This window comes from Arachis hypogaea, chromosome 10, assembly GCF_003086295.3.
Source record: "Arachis hypogaea cultivar Tifrunner chromosome 10, arahy.Tifrunner.gnm2.J5K5, whole genome shotgun sequence".
In the NCBI taxonomy this organism is placed as follows: domain Eukaryota; kingdom Viridiplantae; phylum Streptophyta; class Magnoliopsida; order Fabales; family Fabaceae; genus Arachis; species Arachis hypogaea.
Genome location: NC_092045.1, coordinates 116,055,787 through 116,069,690, shown reverse-complemented (window position 1 = coordinate 116,069,690; position 13,904 = coordinate 116,055,787). Strand labels below are relative to the sequence as shown.

General features: G+C 36.3%; 1 long non-coding RNA gene across 1 annotated transcript; it reads left to right on the top strand.

Moving 5' to 3' along the window:
* The first annotated feature begins 10,053 nt into the window (after positions 1-10,053).
* On the top strand, positions 10,054-13,168 carry LOC140175535 (uncharacterized). The gene is made up of 4 exons (XR_011866367.1): positions 10,054-10,246; positions 10,337-10,391; positions 10,479-10,636; positions 12,836-13,168. It is a non-coding gene; the product is annotated as an uncharacterized lncRNA (long non-coding RNA).
* The last annotated feature ends 736 nt before the right edge of the window (positions 13,169-13,904 follow it).

The following is a 13,904-nucleotide window of genomic DNA, read 5'->3' as shown; positions in this document are numbered from 1 at the left end:
TGACACGTCAGAATCTGTGGACCCCACAGGATCCCCACCTACCCCACCACACTCTCTCTTCTTCACCCATTCACCAATCACCTCAATACCTCTCCCCCAAAAACCCCTCACCTATCAAATCCCACCATTCTCTTCACCACTCACATCTATCCTTCATAAAACTCCACCTACCCCACCATCCAAATTCAAACCACTTTCCCTCCCAAACCCACCCATAATGGCCGAACCCTACCCCTCTCTCCACTCCTATATAAACCCATCTTCACTCCTTTATTTTCACACAACCTAAACACTAGTTCTCTCCCTTGGCCGAAACACAAAGCCCCCCTCCATCTCCTCTATTTCTTCCTCTTCTACTCTCTTCTTTCTTCTTTTGCTCGAGGATGAGCAAACCTTCTAAGTTTGGTGTGGTAAAAGTGTTGCTTTTTATTTTTCCATAACCATTTATGGCACCTAAGACCGGAGAAACCTCTAGAAAGAGGAAAGGGAAGGCAAAAGCTTCCACCTCCGAGTCATGGGAGATGGAGAGATTCATCTCAAGGGTGCATCAAGACCACTTCTATGAAGTTGTGGCCATGAAGAAGGTGATCCCCGAGGTCCCTTTCAAACTCAAAAAAAGTGAATATCCGGAGATCTGACATGAGATCCGAAGAAGAGGTTAGGAAATTTTTACCAACCCCATTCAACAAGTCGGAATCTTAATGGTTCAAGAGTTCTATGCCAATGCATGGATCACCAAGAACCATGATCAAAGTGTGAACCCGGACCCAAAGAGTTGGCTTACAATGGTTCGGGGGAAATGCTTAGATTTTAGTCCGAAAAATGTAAGGTTGGCATTCAACTTGCCCATGATGCAAGGAGATGAACACCCTTACACTAGAAGGGTCAACTTTGATCAAAGGTTGGACCAAGTCCTCATAGACATTTGTGAAGAGGGCGCTCAATGGAAAAGAGATTCAAGAGGGAAGCCGGTTCAACTGAGAAGGCATGACCTCAAGCCCGTGGCTAGAGGATGGTTGGAGTTTATCCAACGCTCAATCATTCCCACTAGCAACCGGTCCGAAGCTACTATAGACCGGGCTATCATGATTCATAGCATCATGATTGGAGAGGAAGTAGAAGTTCATGAGGTTATATCCCAAGAACTTTATAAGGTGGCGGACAAGTCCTCTACCTTGGCAAGGTTAGCCTTCCCTCATCTCATTTGTCACCTCTGTAATTCAGTTGGAATTAACATAGAGGGAGATATCCTCATTGATGAGGACAAGCCCATCACTAAGAAAGGATGGAGCAAACAAGAGATCCCACTCATGGACATGAGGAAATTCCTCATCATGAAATCCCTGAGATGCCTCAAGGGATGCACTTTCTTCCACAAAACTATTGGGAGCAAATCAACACCTCTCTAGGAGAATTGAGTTCCAACATGGGACAACTAAGGGTGGAGCACCAAGAACATTCCATCCTCCTCCATGAAATTAGAGAAGATCAAAGAATCATGAGAGAGGAGCAATAAAGGCAAGGAAGAGACATTGAGGAGCTCAAGCACTCCATAAGATCTTCAAGAGGAAGAACAAGCCGCTATCACTAAGGTGGACCCGTTCTTTAATCTCCTTGTTCTTTATTTTTCTGTTTTTTCGAATTTTAATGCTTATGTTTATCTATGTTTGTGTCTTATTACATGATCATTAGTGTCTTAGTGTCTATGCCTTAAAGTTATGAATGTCCTATGAATCCATCACCTTTCTTAAATGAAAAATATTTTTATTACAAAAGAACAAGAAGTACATGATTTCGAATTCATCCTTAAAACTAGCTTAATTATTTAGATGTGGTGACAATACTTTTTGTTTTCTGAATGTATGCTTGAACAGTGCATGTCTTTTGAATTTGTTGTTCATGAATGTTAAAATTGTTGGCTCTTGAAAGAATGATGGAAAAGGAGAAATGTTACTGAGGATCTGAAAAATCATCAAATTGATTCTTGAAGCAAGAAAAAGCAGTGAAAAGCTTGCAGAAAAAAAAAGAGAGTATATGCGAAAAAAAAAGAAAGAAAGAAAAAGAAAGAGCAAGTAGAAAAAGCCAATAGCCCTTTAAACCAAAAGGCAAGGGTAAAAATAAAAAGGATCCAAGGCTTTGAGCATCATTGGATAGGAGGGCCTACAGGAATAACATCCTGGCCTAAGCGGCTAAACCAAGTTGTCCCTAACCATGTGCTTGTGGCATGAAGGTGTCAAGTGAAAACTTGAGACTGAGCGGTTAAAGTCATGATCCGAAGCAAAAAGAGTGTGCTTAAGAACCCTGGACACCTCTAATTGGGGACTCTAGCAAAGCTGAGTCACAATCTGAAAAGGTTCACCCAGTTATGTGTCTGTGGCATGTATGTATCCGGTGGTAATACTGGAAGACAGAGTGCTTTGGGCCACGGCCAAGACTCATAAAGTAGCTATGTTCAAGAATCATCATACTTAACTAGGAGAATCAATAACACTATCCAGATTCTGAGTTCCTGTAGAAGCCAATCATTCTGAACTTCAAAGGATAAAGTGAGATGCCAAAACTGTTCAGAGGCAAAAAGCTAAAAGCCCCGCTCATCTAATTAATACTGATCTTCATAGATGTTTTTGGAATTCATTGTATATTCTCTTCTTTTTTTATCCTATTTAATTTTCAATTGCTTGGGGACAAGAAACAATTTAAGTTTGGTGTTGTGATGAGCGGATAATTTATACGCTTTTTGGCATTGTTTTTAGTATGTTTTTAGTATGTTTTAGTTAGTTTTTATTATATTTTTATTAGCTTTTATTTAAAATTCACTTTTCTGGACTTTACTATGATTTTGTGTGTTTTTCTGTGATTTCAGGTATTTTCTGGCTGAAATTGAGGGACCTGAGCAAAAATCTGATTCAGAGGCTGAAAAAGGACTGCAGATGCTATTGGATTCTGACCTCCCTACACTCAAAGTAGATTTTCTGGAGCTACAGAAGCCCAATTGGCGTGTGCTCTTAATTTCGTTGGAAAGTAGACATCTTGGGCTTTCCAGCAATATATAATAGTCCATACTTTGCCCGAGATTTGATGGCCCAAACCGGCGTTTTAAATCAGCTCAAGACTTTCCAGCGTTAAACGCCAGAACTGGCACAAAAGTGCGAGTTAAACGCCCAAACTGGCACAAAAGCTGGCGTTTAACTCCAAGAAGAGTCTCTACACATGAAAGCTTCAATGCTCAGCCCAAGCACACACCAAGTGGGCCCGGAAGTGGATTTTTACGTCATTTACTCATTTTTGTAAACCCTAAGCTACTAGTTCTCTATAAATAGGACCTTTTGCTATTGTATTTTCATCTTGGTTCTTCTGGTTCCCTCTCTGGGGCCGAAACCAATGATCACCATTATCACTTATGTATTTTCAACGGTGGAGTTTCTACACACCATAGATTAAGGTGTGGAGCTCTGCTGTACCTCGAGTATTAATGTAATTACTATTGTTCTTCTATTCAATTCAGCTTATTCTTGTTCTAAGATATCACTTGTTCCTCAACTTGATGAATGTCATGATCCGTGACACTCATCATCATTCTCACCTATGAACGTGTGTCTGACAACCACCTCCGTTCTACCTTAGATTGAGTGGATATCTCTTGGATTCCTTAATCAGAATCTTCGTGGAATAAGCTAGAATCCATTGGCGGCCATTCTTGAGAATCCGGAAAGTCTAAACCTTGTCTGTGGTATTATGAGTAGGATTCAGGGATTGAATGACTGTGACGAGCTTCAAACTCGCGATTGTGGGGCGTTAGTGACAGACGCAAAAGAATCACTGGATTCTATTCCGACATGATCGAGAACCGACAGATGAATAGCCGTGCTGTAACAGAGCGCGTTGAACATTTTCACTGAGAGGACGGGACTTTAGCCATTGACAACGGTGATTCCCAACATACAGCTTGCCATGGAAAGGAGTAAGAAGGATTGGATGAAGACAGTAGGAAATCAGAGAGACGGAAGGGACAAAGCATCTCCATACGCTTATCTGAAATTCTCACCAATGAATTACATAAGTATCTCTATCTTTATTTTATGTCTTTATTTATCTTTTAATTATCAATCCTCCATAACCATTTGAATCCGCCTGACTGAGATTTACAAGATGACCATAGCTTGCTTCATACCAACAATCTCCGTGGGATCGACTCTTACTCGCGTAAGGTTTATTACTTGGACGACCCAGTGCACTTGCTGGTTAGTTGTGCGAAGTTGTGATAAAGAGTTGAGATTGCAATTGAGCGTACCATGTTGATGGCGCCATTGATGATCACAATTTCGTGCACCACTTTCCTTCCAAGTTGTTTATTCTCTCTCATCTCTTTCTCTCTTCTCTTTCGGTCATTGTCCAGGAAGCCATGGAAGCTACATCTACTCACTGAAAAGAAGATGGAGCACGTCTCAAGACCATCATGATGATGACAAGAAAATATAACAAAATAAAAGTATGTTGTGGCTTATATTTTCACCAAAAGTGGTAAGATTTGGTGAGGTAATCTCGAGCTCTTCATACTCAAAAAGAAAGAAGGAGATTCGGCCAGCAAGGAAGAGATTCTTGGAGGCATGGCTTGTCTCTGATTCTGCTCAACCACCACAGGAAGTAGCTAGAGTGGCGAAGTGATGGAAGAGGCAGAGATTGGAGCAGATGAAGCCATCATCATCATGAAGCATCAAGGGCCAGAAATCCATCTTGGAGAGCAAGCCAAGGATGGAGCGCTCGGATTGATGAAGAGTGATGACCAAAGAATTAGAGGTATTTGCATGTTGGGTTTTGCATGAGTTACCTCTTCTCTCTCTGTGGCCGAACCGGTTCTGTTATGAAGGAAAATAAGTTAAGCTTGGTTTTGTTTCAACTGTGAAGGCTTCTCTTCTCTATAAAAGGGGTGAACAGTCATGGTTTGATTCAAGGGAGAAAGTTTGAGAGTGCAAGGCACAGAAGTCTCATAGCTACCTAAGCTTACAGATTTTCTTCTCCTTCAATATATTCTATTTTGTAATTTTTCTGTTTAATTTTGTCATGTCTTGAGTCTCATGGAAAAAGGCAAACAGTGAAGTTTGTATGAAAAAGCTATAGAGCGGAAAAAGACAGAGAGTGCAAAATTAAAAGAAAAAGCCATAGATGTCCTTAGAGTTCCTTTGTTCATCTATGTTGTGTTTCATAATTCTGTGGGAATCCCCTTGTAAGTTGGGTTAGCACTTTACAGTTTGTAATCAGGTTGATTATAGTGAAATTCCATCATAGTTGTAATGGAGACTGGATGTAGGCTGCATTGCACCTAGCAGTTGAACCAGGATATATCTGGGTGTAATCTTCTTTCTCTACTACTCCATTTCTATTTCTACTGCATAGGCGAGACAAAATAAAAAGTTTCGTGGCTAGGGACAAGACAAAAACAGAAAAGTCTCCTCAAAGACCAGAAAGTGTAATCAAGCAAAAAGGGGGCTAAGATTCAACCCCCTTCTCTTAGCCACTGAAACCATCAGGGCCGTTAACATTATATTACTTTGATATCTTCTTGTAAGTTAGCATGTAAAAATATCCAAATTTCCAAGACTCTAATCATTATTTGACATGGTAAAATTCTCTTAGAAAAATATAACAAGAACCAACTCTTCTCTAAACTTAAAGCATAACCATAATCAATACTAATATTGCCTAATAACACCAAATATTTAAATCAATACAAATAACACAATATTATACATTAGTCTAAAGTCTTATGCATTTTAAACATAAAATATTAACTTATAGTCTTATATATAATGATTAATAACACAAAATATTAAGGTTTACAATACTTAAATTCTACATAATAATAGCCATCATCCATCACTAATAATACAAAATATTTATTGTGTATGATGACCGGGCCACCGGGCCAATTTTAGGTGACCCGAACTATGACCCGAATCCGACCCAAAATAATGACCGGGTCTATTTTTGAGACCCTTACCCGATTTTAGACCCAATGAAATCACAACAAATTAATCCTTAAAGTGTTCGAGATCGAACCAGATTTTCGAACTGGGCCGAGCCATGTACACCCTTAACAGCCATGGGCGTAACTTGCACAAACTAGGAGCAAGAGATTTTTTAATTTTTTAATTTTTGTTGTTTGGACCCGCCGAAAATACCAATAAGACAAGCCACACCAAAACAATAAGAAAAAGGTACACAATAATGTGATTGTAACTTAACTTGCAGGTGGGAAGCATTCTTTTTAATTTTGTCAAAATTTTTATTTTCATTACACTTTATTTATTTTCTTAATTTTAAGTTTTGTAAGTTGAGAGAAAGAGCTGTTTTTTAGACATTTCATAAAAAAAGTGTTATTTTCTTTTAAAAATACAAAGTACATACACTATTAATTTGTTGAAATAAATATCTTTTTGTTTTTTAATAAATAATCAGAACTAGTGTGTTCCCATGCGTGCGGGCTGTTTTTATAAATCTATTTCATCGTTTAATTTTTTTAGTGGTTTAATTATTCTATTAGTCTCTATAGTTTTGTAAAATTTTTAATTAGGTTTCTATACTTTTTATCTTTTAATTGTAAAATTTTTAATTAGGTTTCTATACTTTTTATCTTTTAATTGAGTCATTGCACAAATTTATTTTTTAATTGAATCTTTACACTTTTTTTTCTTTTTATTTGAGTCTCTGCACCAACTTTTTTTTAGTTGGGTTCTTATATAATTAAGCTAATTACTATCAAGAGGGACCTAATTGAAAAAAAATTGGTGCAAGAACCCAATTAAAAAAATGTATAAGAACCTAATTAAAAATTTCGTAAAACTATAGAGATCAAAAGAACAATTAAACTTTTTTTATTCTATGAATAAAGAATTTTATACATGAACAATAAAACTTTTACACGTTATATGAAATGAGAGACTAATCTCTTTTTATTATATTGATATACAAAAATGCTATCTATACAATAAAATTAATTTTTAATATATTTGTATATAAATAGATGTATATTTTAATTTATTTTTAATATATATTTATATTCTAATATATATTTTATTTTAGTAACTAGCTGACTTTGATAACTGATTTAAATGTACACGTAATATAGTTGATTGATATTTTATCATATTATAAAAAACAAATATTTAAAAATTGGAGGAATTTTTAGAGTACAGTTTAACTAATAAAAAAAAGTGAAATAAGTGAATAAATTTGTTGTTATATAAGAGTAAAATTAACTATTGAAATTGTTCCTCCTATATATTAATAGATTATATTCATCCAATATTTAGATTATCTCTTTTTATTTTTAAAACTATTCCAACATAATATTTAGTACATATTTAATTCATTTGTTTCTACTTCATTAGACAGAATTCTTTTTATGATAAATAATAATATAGAGTATAGAAAATATTCAAATAGCAAATTTTTAAAAAATATATTACTTGAAAAAAATACTTTAATATCATGACACCTTGGCCTAGTAAACTCTTTTTTATTCATGATGTATGTGTATAACCCAATCAATTCACTCATCATTATTATAACAATTATGTATTATTGTTTAATAAATAGAACTTTTTCATTATGTAAACTTCAATCGAAAAGAGTATATATTATTTAAGATTTTAAATTTTATTTATTATTCGTATTATTTCTTTGAGTAAAACTTTAATAATTTAACTAAATTATTATTTGATGTCTTTGTTTTATTAATAAAAAAAGTATATGCAATTAAAATCTAATACGTTTGTCTATTAATTATTTTGATCATTTTAAATTCTAAAAATTTATTATTCATGCAAACGTTTTTTCAAACAATCAAAATGTCAAAAATTTTAATTATTATAGTAAAAAATTATTCTAAATTTTAAAACACTATAAATCATCAAATTTTTTTGGTGACTTATAAATCATCAAATTTACTTTCACATATAAAATACTCAATTGATTTTTTTAACAAAAAACTCATTTGTCTATAAATTAGTAATAAAATATATGATTGACTTTCTCTGTTAATAACTGAAGTATTTTACATAACATACCGAAAATACAAGCAGAAAAATATATAATGATCAAAATCAAATTTTTATGACCTTCACATTTAAAATGACACCAAAATAGAAAATTTATTCATTTAATAAAATCATGACCTTCACATTCAACATGATTTATTAGCATCTCAACAGAAATTACATGACTTGTTGCTTAACTTGAATCAATTGAAAATGAAGTTATAAAAATAATCTATGGCTTTTGGTCTGTAAATACATGAGTTCATGGAAACAAAAAGTCAAGAGAATTATCCTCAACCTCCTATTACTTTTATAGGTCCAATAACAAATACAAAACCATAACCTGTCTTTGGTGTGACCTACAAATTCATATTTATCAATCGAACCTAAGCATAATATACATATCCTTAACTTCTAAGTTACCATTTCATAGTTCATACTTTTAGAGCTAAAACTAAAATTACTTTAATCGGAATGATTCAACTTTAAAGTAGTACAATGAAATAATAAAACTCAAAATACTTTAAAAGTAATAACAACAAAGAGCACAAAACTTTCTCAAAAAATCAAAAGTAAAATAAATACATACTTCTATGAAATAAGATAAGTAAAAAGTATTTATGTAAGACCCTTTGTTAACAGTATAAGAAACATAGAAGATTACTCTACATGTTAAGAAACTGCTTACTTTTCTATCATTAAAGAAGCAAATTCTCATTTCTTAGAATTGATTCTCTTACTCATTTGCTAGAATTGATCTTCTTACTCATTATTCACGTGTTCACTATTCATATTGTCTCTATATTGTGTCTCTGATGGCTAAGTTCTAAGTTTTAAGATTGATCAGGGAATGAAGAGATGACATGTGTCCTATTATTGTCGTGGTTAGTGAAGATTATTAACGTCTTGAAAACAAAAAATTTGTGATGGCGCACATATTTTTGGGACTTTATTAATATGTAAGGGTGTGAAAGTAATTTCATTTTCTAAGTTGTTTATGGCAGAGCTAATTTTAGAGTTTGTCCAATTGTATAACAACTTTCTTTTCTCAAAAGGGGATGTTTTTTAGACATCTCATACAAAAGGAAGTGTCATTTTCTCTTAAAAATACAAAGTACATACACTTTTAATTTCTTGAAATAAATATCTTTTTAATTAGTTTATTGATTTTTTTTTGTTAAGGTTAACGTTGACTTTGACTTTGAGTTTTGAGTTACTTCTCATCAAACAAGAAGCAAGGAAATGAAGTATCTTAGTTGAGAGAAGCTCTGCTGCTAATTGCTTCTAATCGTATCATTTGGTTTCTGACTAAATTCTACATCTAAGGTAAGAATTCAGCACTCTCTCTCTCTTCATCTCTTTTTTAATTAGTAAGTCCAAAATTAGTGAGAGAGACTGTAATAACATGTGTTTATAGAATCAATAAACCACATTTTGGTTCTCATGGCTTTCTATTTTATCCTATTTATTTGTTACTAATTACTTAAGAATAATCATCATTAACTGATTAAAGTATAATTGTAAATCCATCAAATATTAAAAAACTTGTTTGTGAGAAATTTGTGTGCTATTAATCCTTACTTACACACTACTCTTGTAATCATCATTAACTATAGGGTCTTATCTAAACCAAAGAAAATATGGCTGCTGCTATTGTGGGAGGGGCATTACTCTGCCTGTGTTGTTGGATAAGATCATTTCCAATGAGTTCTTGGACTTCTTTAGGAGAAGGAAGCTTAATGTTTCACTTCTTGGAAAGAAGAAGATGAAGTTAAAGACAAGATTTGTAAAACCCGGTTAATTAACGGCTAATTAACCCATAAATGAGAATTTATTCTAGAAAGCCTAAAATGTGATTTTTATGGCTAAATGTGATAGAGGAGACTGAGACGAGAATTTTGGTACCAATTTTATAGAATTCGGACCAAGATTGGACCGAACGGGCCAAACCGGGCCAATTGGACCCAAAGTGGGCCCTTGGCCCAACATAACTTAACCAAAACCCTAGTTTTCAGCACTCTCTCTCCTCATTACACACTAGAACACGCTGAACTTAGAGAGAAGGGGAGGAAGAACACTCTCTCAACTTCCTTCTCTCACTTGATCTTCAAACCACCATAACTTTTGATCTAGAGCTCCGATTGCCGCCCCGTTTGCGGCCACGCGTTCACCGCGGAGAGCTCTACAAAACCCATATAATCAATCTTGAGGTAAGCCACTCTTTGCTGTTCGAAATCTCAGCCCCTATTTTCGAGTTTCATGGGTAAAATGTTGAGATTTTGGGTTCTTTGATGTTATAGGACCCAACTCTCTTGAAGGAGAAGGTTAATCTTGTCTCCTTGGACCTTGGGTGTGGTAAGATTCTCAACCCTAGTGTATTTTTGTTGTTTTATGATGTTTGGGTTTGAGATGTTGTGTATGGGTATGATGGTTGTGGCTTAGGTTGTGTATGTGTGGATATTGGAGCTTGATTGGTGACTTTGAAAAGCTTGGAAAGGGTTTGGTGGTGAGAAATCTGTTCTTGGAGGTGTTGAGGCCTTGAGAGCTTGTGGTTAAGTGGTTTGGAAGTGCTCCGGTGGAGCTTGGGAAAATCGGCTAAGGTATGGTTTCGGTTTCCCGTATCTAATATGTAATGTGGTAGGAAATACTTAGGCTAGAGGCCCTAAGATAGGCATTGAATGGTTGATGCTATTGAATGATTGAGATATGTGATGTGGTCATATATGTGATGATGATTATTGATGCCTTGGTGGTATGATGTATGAGACATATGCATGTTGTGATATATATGCTTGATTATTGGTTATGGTTGAATTGTGGGTTGAACCATGTTGATGGTGAGTATGATGTTGTTTGCGTACCATGATGATTTATTGGAATTGGTGTTGTTGAGAATTGGCATGAGGAATAGTATATGGTAAGTCAATATGTTTGAGTTTGAGCCACTTGGGTGAAGTGGGATATAATGGTGAAATAATGATTTTTGGTAAATTGTGAGTTATGTGTCAACGTGTGAGTTGAGGAGGCTTGATGTTGAATTTGATACATTTTGAATTGATTTCAAAGAAAAAGGGATGAAATGGACATGTTTTGATTGATTTTGGAAAGAGTTGAAAATGGTTTGTTTTGAAAATGGCATATTGTGGTTTTGTATGAAAATATGGTTTTTTGGGCATACTTTGACGGGACATAACTTGGACTACGGATCCCCGTTTTGTACCAAATCTGTTTAGAAATGGAATTGGATCCGGGATGTCCATGCCGTTCGAAGAACGGGTGAAAAACGATTTAAAATGAGGAAGTTATGTCCGTTGGAAGATTGGGGTGAAAATCTGTGAATTCTGCAGCTTTTAACTTAGAAAAATTTTAGCAGAATCACCCCTTGCGCGTGGGCGCACCTGGCGCGTGCGCGCCGATCTTCCGAAAATTGCCATCCACGCGTGAGCGTGAGGTGCGCGGGCGCGCCGATGGTGCTGCACCCAATGCCCAGCCATTTTCCAGAGAGTTATGCCAGAACTGTGCCGGTGTTGTGCCTGGGGCACGAGAACACCCGCGCGTACGCGTGGTTGACGCGTGCGCGTCGATGGGCAAGTTTGGAATCCACGCGTTAGCGTGCATGACGCTTGCGCGTCGATGAGTTTTTGAGGCCATCCACGCGTGAGCGTGGAGTGCGCGTACGCGCGGCCCTGTTTTCATCCCAAAGTTGATTTTTGAGTTTTAAAAGCCAAATCTCATACTTCTAAGCCTCCGATCTCACCATTTATGTCTTAATTCATTATGGCACGCCTAGCTATTAAAAAGGGGCTAGTGAATGAGGTAACTTGCGAGTGAAGCAAGGGAAATATGAATGATCAATGAGGATCAAGATGATTATGTGAGATGCGGAGGATGGTGGTGGAAGTGCTTGTTATGCCGTTGGCCGAAGGGCCGTGATTATTTATGAATATGGCTGGTTATGGATTTAACCGTGAGCCGGAATAGCTGTGTATGCTATGAATATTGGCTGGTTCTGGATTGAACCGTGAGCCGGAATGGCTGATATGGATGTTGATCCATGGATGAGAATTCATGCATGTTGATGCTGAATTATTGATGATTGTGAAATTGCACTTCCACTATCTGAGTACGAGTTTCCTTGGGTAGTAGCAGTGGCTAGCCACCACGTGCTCCAGGTTGAGACTCGAAGCTCTGTTAACCCTATGTTGTAAGTGTGGCCGGGCACTGTGAAAGGCCCGGATGAGCTCGAACCCCCGTAAATATTCACCAGTGAGGGTGATTGATATGGATCATGTTTATGATCAAGTTTAAAACGAGTATAACTCGAGTTTGGGGATGCACGACAGAGGGACAGTCCAATGGTTAGCGACCAGGACTTGTCGGGTTGGCAATATAACCGACAAGATGATATCATCGGCCACTAGGGACAGGCATTCATCATATGCATACTATGTGAATTGTTTGAGATTGCCTATCTGACTGCATATTAATTGCTATTTGTCTAAATGTCTTAACTGCTCCTATTTGTATATTCTTTGTTTGATATAACTGTGTTTGCTATATTATACTCCTGCTGGTGGTTGGGAGGTCTGAAGGAATTGGAAAGGGAAGTATTAGTTAGACTGAAGAATCTTTAGTCAGATGCCCTTATATGGTTTAGCTTGTTTATAAGCTTTGATATTCCTTGGAGGGAGTTCTAGGATTGCCTTCGGCTTTCCTCCATTATTATGTATTATATATGTGGAAGCTGTTACCTGCTGGGAACCTCTGGTTCTCACCCATGCGGATTTTGTGGTTTTCAGATGCAGGACGTGAGGTTTCCCGCTGAGGCATGCTGGAGACTTCTTGATTGCGAAGATCCTTTGCTCTCGGGGCTATGTTTTGGTTTATATGTTTTGTTTAGATACTTTTATCTCCATTAAATAATACAAACTGTGATGACTCCTCTTATGGGAGATTTTGGAGAATAGGTTTTATGTTTTTGTGTCCCTTGGGGTTTTCCTTTGGGTTTTCCTTATTTTTATCATATGTATATATTGTTATGCTCGGACCGGTTATCTTCGCATCCGGATCTTGAGTCTTGGTATTCCTGTTTTTGACACTCTTTTGTATATATATAAACACGCGTTGGATTATCCTTGTTCATTATGTTATCGATCGGAGTGTTGCGCTTTAAGGTTGCGGTTTTTGTTTACCCCTTTTTCTACAAAGGCTCCTAGTTATAATTAATTATCCATATTACTATACGTACTAATTTTTGTTTTAGAGGTCGTAATACCTTGCCATCTCTGAATTATGACTTAAGCATAAGGCTCTGTATGGTAGGGTGTTACAAGATTGATTTAAAAGCATGGGCATGTGTTTCAAAGGATTTTGATGGTTTTCAGGGTCACTAAGACTGTGCTTGAATCGGTTATCTCAAAAACAACAAATACTGATAACTAGAATACTCTGCTATGCAAACCTTTCCTATCTTCCATTTGACATCTCTTGATAGTGAACATTGCTGGTCTTTACTTGCTGAACACGCATTTGGAGCAAATAATTCCAGTGAAAGATCCAAACTAGAAGAACTTGGAAGAGAAATTGTGAAAAAATGTGATGGTTTGCCTTTAGCTGCAGTTGTATTGGGGGGTCTTCTTCGCACCAAATTGTCGAAAAATGATTGGAGTAAGGTATTTGAAAGTAACATTTGGGATCTGCCAAATTTAAATGTGCAACCTGCTCTGCTACTAAGCTATCATTTCCTTCCAGCTCTTGAACATTTATTCCAAGCTGTCAATGTTGATTCCAGAGGATCCTACAACAAACTGTGTGCTATCACAAGCGCTTTTCATGGACAATTTCTGTGGCATGGGGCTATGCTGTTCA